The following is a 12,242-nucleotide window of genomic DNA, read 5'->3' as shown; positions in this document are numbered from 1 at the left end:
TTTGCGTGGCCGCCGTTCTGTTGAGGGGTGAACGGGCTGTGGTTTTCGAGGAGACTGGGAAGGCGCGGGTGCACCATGAGCTGTGTTTTCCATGGGGTGGGGGGGCGGGTATTTTCATAAAGACGTTCCTTCTTGGTGGAGGGGCAGGACTCAAGGGGCCACAGCTGGGGAGCAGGGCAGACCCCTTCCGGGGGTCAGGGCCACACTTGGCAGATCCCCCAGCAGCACTGCCCCTGGCTCCAAAGACCACTGTTGGGACCCCAGGGTGCCAGAGACAAGAGGAAGTGGTAAAGCTGAGGCCACTTGGAAAATCTTCCTGAATTGCATTAGCCTGTCGTGTGATCCGGCCGCAGACCCTCCGTCTCCTTGTGCGTCTCAGCCTGCGGCTGGGGGATCCCCAAGATCGTGGCAGGCTCAGGCTCCAGGACGGATGGACAGAAGGGACAGAAAGAGGAGCGGCCCGCCTGACACAACAGAGATCTCACTGCTCAGTGTCCCAGGTTGGAGGGGCAAAAGAACGAGGTTTTGTTTCCTCTTTCCTTAGAAACTGCTGCCCCAGACAGGGTTCCCAGGCTGTCGGCCCACCCTTCCTCTGCAGCCAGCCTGGAAGGATTCTGCTCACTTGCTGAGTCAGCTCAGCTGGAGGAGAGCAGCCCCCTCCCTTCTCCCCCCTCCCTTCCTGCTGCAGCCCTGCCCACCCCCGGGCTCCAGCCCAGGCCCCCGCGGCAGCGCCCTGGCCCCACCTATGGTGGGTCTCTCCAGCTGCTATTCCGGGCTGGATGGTGTGATTGCTTTGGCAGAAGGGGTACCCCTCCTTCCTGCCAGCCAGGAACCCTGACCCTGTGCCTGGCCTCCCTCACCGCCCCTGCCAACAGCTGTTTGGCAGGGTCTGGGTGTCTCCGTGGAGGCGGACGCCAGTTCCCCATCACCCTCATGGGAGGGGCTGGGCACCTGGAGAAGGCAGCACGAGGAGGTCGGGGGCATCTGGGGGTGGCGGGGCCTGTGTGTGTGTGTGTGTGTGTGTGTGGCAAGCAAGTCGAAGATGAGCTCATGGCCCTTTGTGTTTTTGTGGTGCGCATCTGGAGGCAATTACAGATGTTATCCAGTGGGAGTTCTGCAAAACACAGCTGGAGCCAGTGGAGGAGCCTGGGGAGGGGGGGACTGCCAGCGGCAGGGGAGGGGAGCCCAGGGCTCCCGCGGCTGGAGTGCGGTTTCCCCATCACGAGGAAATTGTTTGGCCCTGGCTCTGGAATCACAAGATGCTCTCTGAAGCCAAGGGGGGAGAGACGGGAATGGAGGCCCCGGGGACAAAGTGGGGAGAGGTGGAAGATGGCCTTCCAGCCTTCTGCGGCACGGCAGGGTGGAGGCTGCGTCCAGTCCCGTGCTCCTCACGTGCTGGGGCCTGCCCGGCCCACCCTGCTGAGGCTCCCCAGCGACCCTGGGAGGGGCCTCAGGGATCACAAGGCCCCACTTCAGGGAACCACTGGGTCGGGCCGGGGGGAAGGGAGAGCAGGGGCCCGGGGGCTCCCAAGGACCTGCGGGCTCGGCTTCCACTGGCCCTGCCCTGATTTGTCCATTGGGCCTGACCCAGTTTCTGTGGTTCCAAGTTCCTTTATTCGAAAGCAGCACATGTGAGTCGGAGCAGCCAGGAGGGAGCCAAGGGGGATCTGCACGGAGGTTTGGGCCGAACCCAGGGAAGCGGGTGTTAAGGAGGCACCGGGCCGCAGAGGGGCAGCCCCTTGCCCGCTGCCACTGCTCACCACCACGGATGCCCCCTGCCCACATACCCTGAGAGGGGCCTGGGCTTCCCTGTCTTCTCCTCCCCTTTTCCAGGGCTCCTGCCACCAGCTGGGCCCATGCCTCCAGGGCCGCCAGCCAGGCGCTGGGTCAGCGGGCTGGGAAGGGAAGGAAAGGGAAGACCTCTAGAGGAGCCAGGTCCCTGTGGAAGACAGGGGACAGGAGAGAGTGAGCCCTCTCCTACGTAATCGGCCGGTGCTGTAGCCCCTTGCTGTCCCTCCGCCCTCCTGGTCCGCCCCCCTGTATTCCTCCTTTCCCGTCTCGTGAAGGGGAAACATCTGGTGAGGTCCTTGCGGCACAGAATAATACAGGCACCAACCTTGCCCCCGTTTCACAGATGGGGAAACTGAGGTCCAGAAAGATGAGTGACTCGCCCAAGGTCGCAGCTTGTCAGTCCAGATCTAATGTGCACATTCGGAGCAGCCGTTAAGACCACACTTGGGGGACCCCAGTCCATCTCAGAGTCCCTGGATTTGAGTACTAGCTCTGCTTCCCATTCCAGTGTCCTACTAATAATGCACACCCTAGGAGGCAGTAGGTGATGGCACAAGTACGTGGGTTCCTGTCACCCATGTGGGAGACCCGGATGGAGTTCCATGATCCTAGTTTTGGTCTGGCCCTGCCCCAGCTGTTGTGGGCATTTGAAGAGTAAACCAATGAGAGCTTTCTTTATCTGCTTGGCCTTTCAAATAAACAAAATCAGTGAATAAATACAGAACTGGTGCTGTGGCGTGGTGGATTAGGCCACCACCTGTGATGTAGGCATCCCATACCTGGCTGTTCCACTTCCAATCCGGTTCCCTGCTTGTGCACCTGAGAAAGCAGTGGAAGCTGGCCCAGGTGCTGCTTCCACGTGGGAGACCAGGACGGAGTTCCAGGTTCTGGGTTTCTGCCTGGCCCAGCCTCAGCCACTGCAGCCACTGGGGGAATGAACAAAAGGACTGATGCTCTGTCTCGCCCTCTCTAACTCTGCCTTTCAAATAAATAAATCTTAAAAAAAAATAAAAAGACTAACATCCAAAAATAAATATATAAAAATGTAAAGCCCAGATCGACAGGACACTTCCTGCACAGGCAAATTCTGACAGTGAGGCGGGGAGAGGGGGAGGGGAGGGCGTGGAGCTGGTGTCCCAGGCCGGAGGTGGCCAAGTTTGGCCCTGCACACACTGGACGCACGTGCACTTGCGTATTGGCTGCACAGTGGCGTCAGGACCGGGCAGGAGAAGGGCTCCCCCCAGGAAGCCCACTCTGCCAGCCCATCGCCTTCCTTCTGGGAGGCAGGAACGGGCACAGCGAGGGAAGACTCAGAAGCCACAGTGAGACCACGGCTGCAGCTGGTGGAGGGGCAGCGCAGGAGTGGGAATGGCTGCACCAGGGCCGTGCCCATGCCCTAAGCCCCCAGGAACCCCAGCCGGGGCTGCTCCGTGTGCCTGCACCCTCTGTCCCGACATTAGCTGCCCCCACCCCCACCCCTACCCCTGGAGGAGAGCAGATCTGCACATGCAGCCCCGCCCCTGGGGGCTCTGCCTCTGGCTGGAAAGACCCAGAGGCAGCCCCTGAGGGGGCTGGGCAGCCGGGGCCTGGAAGGGAGGCAGGACGGACTGGCCAGAAGCCGCCTTCCAAATGAGCTCACACACATACTTTCCACCCTGGCCTCTCGCCGAAGGCTCCTTCCAGGCCAGCCTTTCCCAGCCAGGCCCAGCCCCCTCCGCCCTCCCCTGCCACCAGTCCTGGCCTGCGGGGGAGGGGGGCTCCACAGCAGGATCACTGGGTGACCCCCTACCCTACCCCCAGCTGAGGCTGTCACATGTCCCCAGGGAGCAGCTTCTGGCCTCCATGCTCTGGACAGCTCCCTCCACCTCCACCCCCACCCCCACTCCCCCCACCGCAGGCCCTTATTCCTCAGCCTCCAGGGCCTTCCTGGTTTCCAGGAGGAGACCAACTCCCTGCCCCCAGAGGCCCACACCTGGGGAGGGAGGGACAGTGGCAGGGACAGCAGTGAATGGGCGGAAGGACTTCCTCTGAGCACTCATTCACTTAGCCCAGGGATGGAGCCGGTCTGCAGGCTGGCTCACCATGGGTCACATCCTGCTCACTCAATTTCCTCCCAGGGCCACTTCCCTGATCTGGGGCAGGATGGGGTGTGGGCAGGGCAAACCCGGGCTGACCACAGAAAGGGGCAAAGACTGGGGTCCCGGAAGGCCTGGGGATCCGCACACACGCAATGGGTGTTCTGGTTCATGTGTGTGTGTTCTGTGGTCAAAGAGTCACCCTTCTCCCAGCGTTCGGAGTCATGTGGCACCAGGCCAGATGGCAAGATCAGTTTCCCAAAATGTGTCCTTGCCTCTTCAGTGTCCGACTCTGTTGTCCGGGCCCTGGCCACTCCGACCGAATACGGCAGATCCCTTCACATCTCTGAGGTTTCAGGAGTCGGGACAGTCAGGCACAACAGATGGCTCTTCCTGTCTCAGGCTCTGCCATCACTGCAAATGGGAGTCGGTCCCACAGCTCTGTGATCCGTAACAACACGGACCCCATCACTCACGGTCTAGCCTCAGCCCACTCACCAGGGGAGTGGATGGTGCTAGCCCACAGGAGGTATGCAGTAAACAATCGTTGCATGGCCACTGGCAGCTGGGAATACATAAGTATCATGCACATGCAGTAGCAAGTATGTAAGGGTTTTTTATTTTTTTAAAGATTTATTTATTTATTTGCAATTCAGAGTTACACAGAGAGGAGAGGCAGAGAGAGAGAGAGAGAGAGAGAGAGAGATCTTCCATCCGATGGTTCACTCCCCAATTGGCCACAACAGCCAGAGCTGTGTCGATCCGAAGCTAGGAGTCAGGAGCTTCTTCCAGGTTTCCCACGCGGGAGCAGGGGCCCCAGGACTTGGGCCTTCTTCTACTGCTTTCCCAGGCCATAGGAGAGAGCTGGATCAGAAGTGGAACAGCCGGGTCTCCAACCGGTGTCCATATGCACTTCAGGCCAGAGTGTTAACCCGCTGCACCACAGCGCCAGCCCCAGGTTTTTTGTTTGTTTGTTTGTTTTAATATCATTGAGGCCGATGTGATGTTGTGGTGCAGCAGATTAAACCATCGCTTGCAAGCACCCGACATCGGAGCACCAGTGCATCCCAGCGGCTCTGCTGCCTTACAGCTCCCTGCTCATGCCCCTGGAAAGGCAGCAGAGGATGGCCCAAATACTGGGCTCCTGCCCAGCACGTGGGAGACTAGATAGAGTTCCAGGCTCCTGGCTTCTGCCTGGCCCAGATTTGGCTGTTGCAGTCATTTGAGGAATGAACAAGTGGATGGAAGATATCTCTCTCTCTGTGTTGCTCTTTCAAATACATAGTCCATGAATCTTTAAAAAAAAAAAAAATCATTGAGAGGCCGGTGTTTGGTGCACAGGTTAAGACATAACTTGGGATATTCACATTCCATACCACCCTACCTGGGTGTGAGGCCCGGCTCCGCTCCAGATTCCAGCTTCCTGCTCATGCACACCCTGGGAGGCAGCTGAGCTCCTGCCACCCATGGGCGAGGCCCAGGCTGAGTTCCTGGCTCAGCAGTAGCTGTTACTGGCATCTGCTGAATGAACCAGGGACAGGGGCTCTCCCTGTCTCTCTGCCTTTCAAAGAAAAACAAATAAACATTTTTTTAACATTTTATTTCAGAATAGTTTTAAATTTACGGAACAAAAAGTTGACAAGTAGTAATAAAAAAATTTCCCACATACTCCACTTCCCATATTATTAACAGCTGATAGTGTATGTGTCACCATTAATGAACTATACCCTGCTTCCTTTTTTTTTTTTTTAATTTATGTGAGTTATAGAGAGAAGGAGAGCCCCAAATCTTCCATTTGCTGGTTTACTCCCCAAATGGCTGCAACACCCAAGCCAACAGAAGCCAGCAGCCTGGAACTCCATCTGGGTCTCCCACGTGGGTGTCTTGTGGCCCAAGACATGGGACCATCTTCCCCAGCTTAGCAGGGAGCTGGATCGGAAGTGGAGCAGCCAGGACATGCTCAGACAGGATCCTGGTGTTGCAGGAAGTGGTCTAACCTGCTGTACTACAATGTGTGTGTGTGGGGGGGGGGGGGATTCCTTCCCGCTCTAAACATTTTTGTAGACACTTTTGAGGTGCTCACTTCACAACTTCACTTTAGGGGCACTGACGTAGCGCGGGCATCCCATATGAGCGCCAGTTCGAGTCCTGGCTGCTCCATTTCCAATCCAGCTCTCAGCTATGGCCTGGGAAGGCAGTGGAAGATGGCCCAAGTACATGGGCCCCTGCACCCGCGTGGGAGACCCGAAGGAAGCTCCTGGCTCCTGGCTTCGGATCGGCGCAGCTCTGGCCATTGCAGCCAAAAAAAGAAAGAAAGAAAAGAAAAAAGATTGAGGTGAAATTCACAAGGTGAAGTGGTGTTTTGTTTTGTTTTGTTTTGACAGTCAGAGTTACGCAGAGAGAGAGGCAGAGAGAGAGGTTCAAGCCGGCGGCCATATGGGATGCCAGCACTGCAGGCGACGGCTTTACCCTTCGCCACAACGCCAGCCCCTCACCTCAATCATTAAAAGGCTTTAAAACAAGGAAAATATACTGAAAAGAAGATGTTCACGCCCCGAGCCCTCCCTACTTTGTCCCCATGGCTCCCCTCCTCCACATACACTACTTTTGTGCCCATCAGGCTGTGCTGTACCAGCTCTCTGGAAATACCAAGCCTTCAGGTTGCACTCCCAGCCCAGCCTAGACCCTGGCTGGAGGGCTGCTCTTTCCTCTCCTCCCTGTAAGCTCCGTGCCACAAGGCCCTAAACGCTCCCTTCCGTCCCACGGACAGGTACTCAGGAGGTACCCTCATCCCTACACAGGACCGCGCATTAGCTCTGAGCGGAGGGAAGCTGGGGAAGGGTCCCCGAGGAACCCCCAAGCCTCCTCTGCAGCAGCGACCAGCCAGGCAGGGTTTGCATGCTGGTGGCGCCCCCTCGTGCCGGGTGTCGAGACTGCAAACCGAACCTAGGGAGCTGAGAGAGCAAGGGTCAAAGCCAGCCGCACCAGGGCCACTGCCATCACGCGCCTGTCCCTTCCCCCTTCTCCCTTCTCCCTTCCCACTTCCCGTGTTTCCACCCTGGACACCTGTACTTAGAGGGGTGGGCCCCTGGGCGAGACAGGCAGACAAGCCGTTCTTGGCCCTCCAGCTGCAGAGGGGGACAAGTCAGAGTTTCCGTCGGCGGCCCCTGTGCGGGGGTTGGCGGACGGCCCTCGCTAACGCCGGGGAAGGGAGGAAGAGGGGGTGCTGGGGCTGAGGGTCCGCGGGAGCGAGCCAGACAGGCGCTCCTGCACCCTCCCCTCAGAGCGCCTCCGAGTTGTCACACTGCCCCCCTGTGGACGCCTCAGGCACGGGCCACTCCGGGATCGGGCCGCAGTCCAGGGGAAAGCACTCCCGGGCTAGCCTGAGCTAGCAGGTCTCTGGGCTCCCCGTACCTACCCCGAGGCCTCTGGAAGTCACGCCCCTGCCTCTTGGGGAGAGCTTTAAGCACTCACTCGCCTGTCTTCAGCCCTGGAGCCAGTCCAACCCTTTGTCCTGGTCTCCTGGTGATAAAGGCCCTTAAGTTTATACCGCCCCCACCGCCAAAGAAATTCCTGTAGGTATCTTGTGAATAGCGCTGTATTATTGCATTCATTGCTCATTCGTTTGCTGAATGTAAATGTTCTTACTATACCTAGTATTTTAAGAGCCATGTTAGCAGTTCTTAATTTTGTTAATATAGACTGGAGGCTGTCTCAGGGAAGTTGGTCTCAAACCCCGAGGTAGGAAGGAGGCTGTGCTGTACCTCATTCCCCAAGAAACCTGCTCGGGGCCCATATGGTAAGGCCTTCAGCTCCCTCCCTCTCTGCACACACAGAGGTTTCCTGGCTTGCAGAGCTGGCGCCTGGAGCCCGCTGCAGCCCCCAGTGACTGCCCCCACTTGTTCCTTTTGTCTCAAGCCAAAGGTTATAGGCACTGTCTGCATTCCTTCACGCTTCTTTCTGCATCCCAACCCAGGCTCTGACTGAAGCTGCCCCCAAAGCACCCTGAGGGCCCCCTTCTTCCCACCGCCCGCCCAGGGCCCTTCTCAGCCTTCTGTGGAGTTCAACCCCAGGTGCCTGGCTCTCTTTGTGTGTGTTCTGTGGAGGTAGCCACCTGCAACCTACCGGTGCCAGAGTTCCAGGGGGCACGGAGGGCCCCCGGCCAGGTCTGCCCCAAGTCAGCCCTCCAGCACCTAAAGCCAGGGGCAGGCCCCTTTAATTCCAGCTTCTGCCTTTCAGATTAGACAAAATAAACAAGCATCACTCTGCACTGCAGCCTGTCCAATATTTGCATCTATTTTACATAGCTTCTCTCTCTCTCACTAAAATTAAGCTTCTCTTTGGTTGAAGACTTTCTAGTTCCCTAAACAGCTCACCATCAGACATGGCTTCAAGACCTCTCAACACCCGTTCTTTCAGCCCTGGCTGTTGCAGCAATTTTGAGAGTGAACAGCAGATGGAAACTCTCTCTGTCTTTGTCTCTCCCTCTCACTCTGCTTGTCAGTTAAATAAAATAAATCTTTTAAAAATTAAATGCAGGAGCCAACATTGTGTCCTAGCAGGTAAAGCCACCACCTGCAGTGCCGGCATCCCATATGGGCGCCGGTTCAAGTCCTGGCTGCTCCACTTCCGATCCATCTTTCTGCTATGGCCTGGGAAAGCAGTGGAAGATGACCCAAGTCCTTGGGCCCCTGTACCTGCATGGGAGACCAGGAAGAAGCTCCTGGCTCCTGGCTTCAGATCAGCTCAGCTCTGGCCATTGCAGCCATTTGGGGAGTGAACCAGCGGATGGAAGACTCTCTCTGCCTCTTTGTAACTCTGCCTTTCAAATAAAATAAATAGACCTTTAAAAAAAGAATAAATATCTCTACTTATACTTTAAACTGAATAAACAGCTTTAAAAAATTTAATGCAATGGGGCCAGCACTGTGGCGTAGTGGGGACTAAACCTCTGCTTGCAGTGCCAGCATCCCATATAGGCTCCGATTCGAGTCTTGGCTGCTCCACATCCAATCCAGCTCTCTTCTATGGCCTGGGAAAGCAGTAGATGATGGCCCAAGTCCTTGGGACCCTGCACCAAGTGGGAGACCCAGAAGAAGCTCCTGGCTCCTGGCTTTGGATAGGCCCAGCTCCGGCCGTTGCGGCCATCTGGGGAATGAATCAACAAATAGAAGAACACTCTTTTATTCTAAAGGTAGATTGACAGAGAATGAGGGAAATACAGAGAGAGAGAGAGAGAGACTGAGCTTCCATCCACTGGTTCACTCTCTAAAGGCCCACAACATCTGGGGGTAGACCAGACTAAAGCCAAGAGCCCGGAACTCCATCCAGCTGGGAACCCAAGTACTTGGGTTCTCATTCTGCTGGTTCCCAGGTGCATTAGTAGGAAGCTGGATCAGAAGCATGGAGTAGCGGGGACTCAAGCCTACACTCCCATATGGGGTGTGGGTGTTCCACGCAGTGACTAAACCCACTGCACCACAATGCCCATCCCTATTCTGTATTTTAAGCCGTTGAAGTTTGGGGGTACTTTGTCATTCAGAAAAATATAACTAATATAGATTCGAGCACCAAAAGTGGTGTGTTTCTGTGGCAAATACTTAAAATGTGAGAGTTATTTGCAACAGGTCAAGAGCTGAAGCTGGAAAGACTAGAACTGTGTCAGTGAAAGTTGAAATGGCCTGGGATGGAGCAGGCATTGTGGCAGAGAGGTTAAGCCACAGTGCATCCTGCATGGAAGGGCCTGGGTTCAAGTCTTTTTTTTTTTTTTTTTTTTTTTTGACAGGCAGAGTTGGAGAGAGAGAGAGAGAGAGAGAGAGAGAGAGAAAGGTCTTCCTTCTGTTGGTTCACCCTCCAAGTGGCCGCTACGGCTGGCGCTGTGCCGATCCAAAGCCAGGAGCCAGGTGCTTCCTCCTGGTCTCCCATGTAGGTGCAGGGCCCAAGCACTTGGGCCATCCTTCACTGCCTTCCCGGGCCACAGCAGAGAGCTGGACTGGAAGAGGAGCAACCGGGACAGAATCTGGCGCCCCAACCAGGACTAGAACCCGGGGTGCCAGCGCCACAGGCAGAGGATTAGCCTAGTGAGCTGCGGCACCAGCCTGGGTTCAAGTCTTGACTTCACTTCTGATCCAGCTTTTTGCTCACATGCACACTAGGAGGCAGAAGTTATGGCTCAAGTACTTGGGCCCCTGCTCCTACATGTGACTTAGATGGAGTTCCAGGTAACTGGCTTTGGCCAGCGCAGCCCTAGCTATTAACAGTATTTAGGGAGTCAAGATATGGAAGATGTCTCTCTCTCTTTTTCTCTTTCTCTCTTGCTCTCTGTCACTCTGCCTTTCGAATAAATAGAACTTTAAAAAAAGAATGCTGAGGGGCCAGCGCTGTGGGGTAGCAGGTAAAGCCACTGCCCACAGTGCCAGCATCCCATATGGGCACCGGTTCAAGTCCCAGCTGCTCCACTTCCAATCCAGCCCTCTGTTATGGCCTGGGAATGCAGTGGAAAATGGCCCAAGTCTTTGGACCCTGCACCGGTGTGGGAGACCTGGAAGAAGCTCCTGGCTCCTGCCTTTGGATCTGTGCAGCTCTGGCTGTTACGGTCATCTGGGGAGTGAACCAATGGAAGGAAGACTTTTCTCTCTGTAATTCTGCCTTTCAAATAAATAAATAAACCTTTAAAAAAAAGAATACCAGAAAATGTTTTTAAAAATTTGAAAACCAAAATGCCTTGAAGTGACTGTGAGTAGAACCTGATGGCCTTTGGAGAGGCAGGCAGTGAAGATTCAAAAGAAGGGAGAAAAATGTTTTTGAAACTGGCAGAAAGAGGATCCTTCTTCTGCAGCAAGTTCAGCCAGGGCAGTTAGCCCGTAGCAACACGGAAAGGAGGAAATGTGGCTAATGAATGGAAATGCAGTTAAGGAGATTTGCATTAGAGCACTGAAGGTGACACGGCTTCGTTTATGCACTTACAGCAAAGTGTGAGAAGAGAGAGTTAGGTGGGAAAAACTACCGTTTAAAAGAAACCAGAAAGCTTTTGATTTTAACATTCCAGGCAGCAGATAATACTAAAATTTTCAAATGGCTTCCAGGAAAACAGCAAGTTTTCAGGATACTCTCAGGCAAACACAGTAGAAAGATGAAGCCAAGATTGACTGTTACATCACTTTTTGTTAGGATTGAATACATCCAGGGTAGTACTCTGAAAGCCAATTAGTCACACAAGCGGACTTTTAAGAAACTTAAGGGGGCTGGCATTGTGGCTCAATGGGCTAAACTGCTTCTTGCAATTCCAGCATCCTGTATCAGAGTGCCGGTTCAAGTCCCAGCTGCTCCACTTCCAATCCAGCTCCCTGTTATTATGCCTAGGGAGGCAGCAGATGGTGGTCCAAGTACTTGGGCCCCTGTCACCCTTGTAGCAGACTAACACGGAGTTCTAGGCTCCCGGCGTTGGCCTGGCCCAGCCCTGACCACTGTGGCCATTTGGGGTATAAACCAACAGATGGAAATCTTGCTTGCTGTCTCTCTATCACTCTACCTTTTAAAAAACCAAAAAAGGAGATGGTGAGGTAGACCAGAGATTAGCACAGCAGGAAGCTGGAGAACAAGGAGGTGATGTTACAGGTGCCTAACAGCAGGCTACTTAACAGGAGTGGAACCATGGCAGGCACACACCTCCTGGGAGAGACAAAGCTAAAGCTGGGGGAATGGGGCTTAGCCTGGCTTCTCCTCCCTTCCAGTCGCCCACCAGTGTCACCTACTGGCAGAACCTAGCCCCAAGTCACTCACTCTGTAAAAGAGCACTGAACAGGAGACCACACAGGTGAACGAGCCGCATATTGCGCCTTCCCTCTTTGCATATTCACAAACCATCTGTTTCATAATCTATTCTAGCAATCAGCCAGGTGTTGAAGACCTTGTTCTGAAGATTCTAGAATCTATCACTTTGATTCAAGTCTTGGTTCTGGCACATGCTAATAGTTTGAGCTTGAGTAAGTTGTCCAAACTGTGACTCAAGTTTCCTCAATTATAAAACAAGGACACAAACAGCAACTGCTCCCAGAGGCATGGTAAGCTAATTATGTGAGTTAATTCGCATGAAGTACTTAGCACGGCATGCTGAGTACCCTGTATAAGTTAGGTATTTTCATTTTGAAAGCCAGACATCTATCCATTTTCCACTACTTCCATTATTTTTCTTCCTTTCTAAAAGATTTATTTATTTATTTTGAAAGTCAGAGTTACAGAGGAAGAGAGAGGGAGAGACAGAGAGAGAATCTTCCATCCACTGATTCACTCCCCAGATGGCCACAACAGCCAGCGCTGGGCCAGGCTGAAGCCAGGAGCTTCTTCTGGGTCTCCCATGTGGGTGGTGGGGGCCCA

This window comes from Oryctolagus cuniculus, chromosome 12 (genome assembly GCF_051225735.1).
Source record: "Oryctolagus cuniculus isolate XC-2025 breed Fujian yellow rabbit chromosome 12, ASM5122573v1, whole genome shotgun sequence".
Lineage (NCBI taxonomy): Eukaryota > Metazoa > Chordata > Mammalia > Lagomorpha > Leporidae > Oryctolagus > Oryctolagus cuniculus.
The sequence above is the reverse complement of the archived record's forward strand: the minus strand, read 5'-3'. Positions refer to the sequence as shown.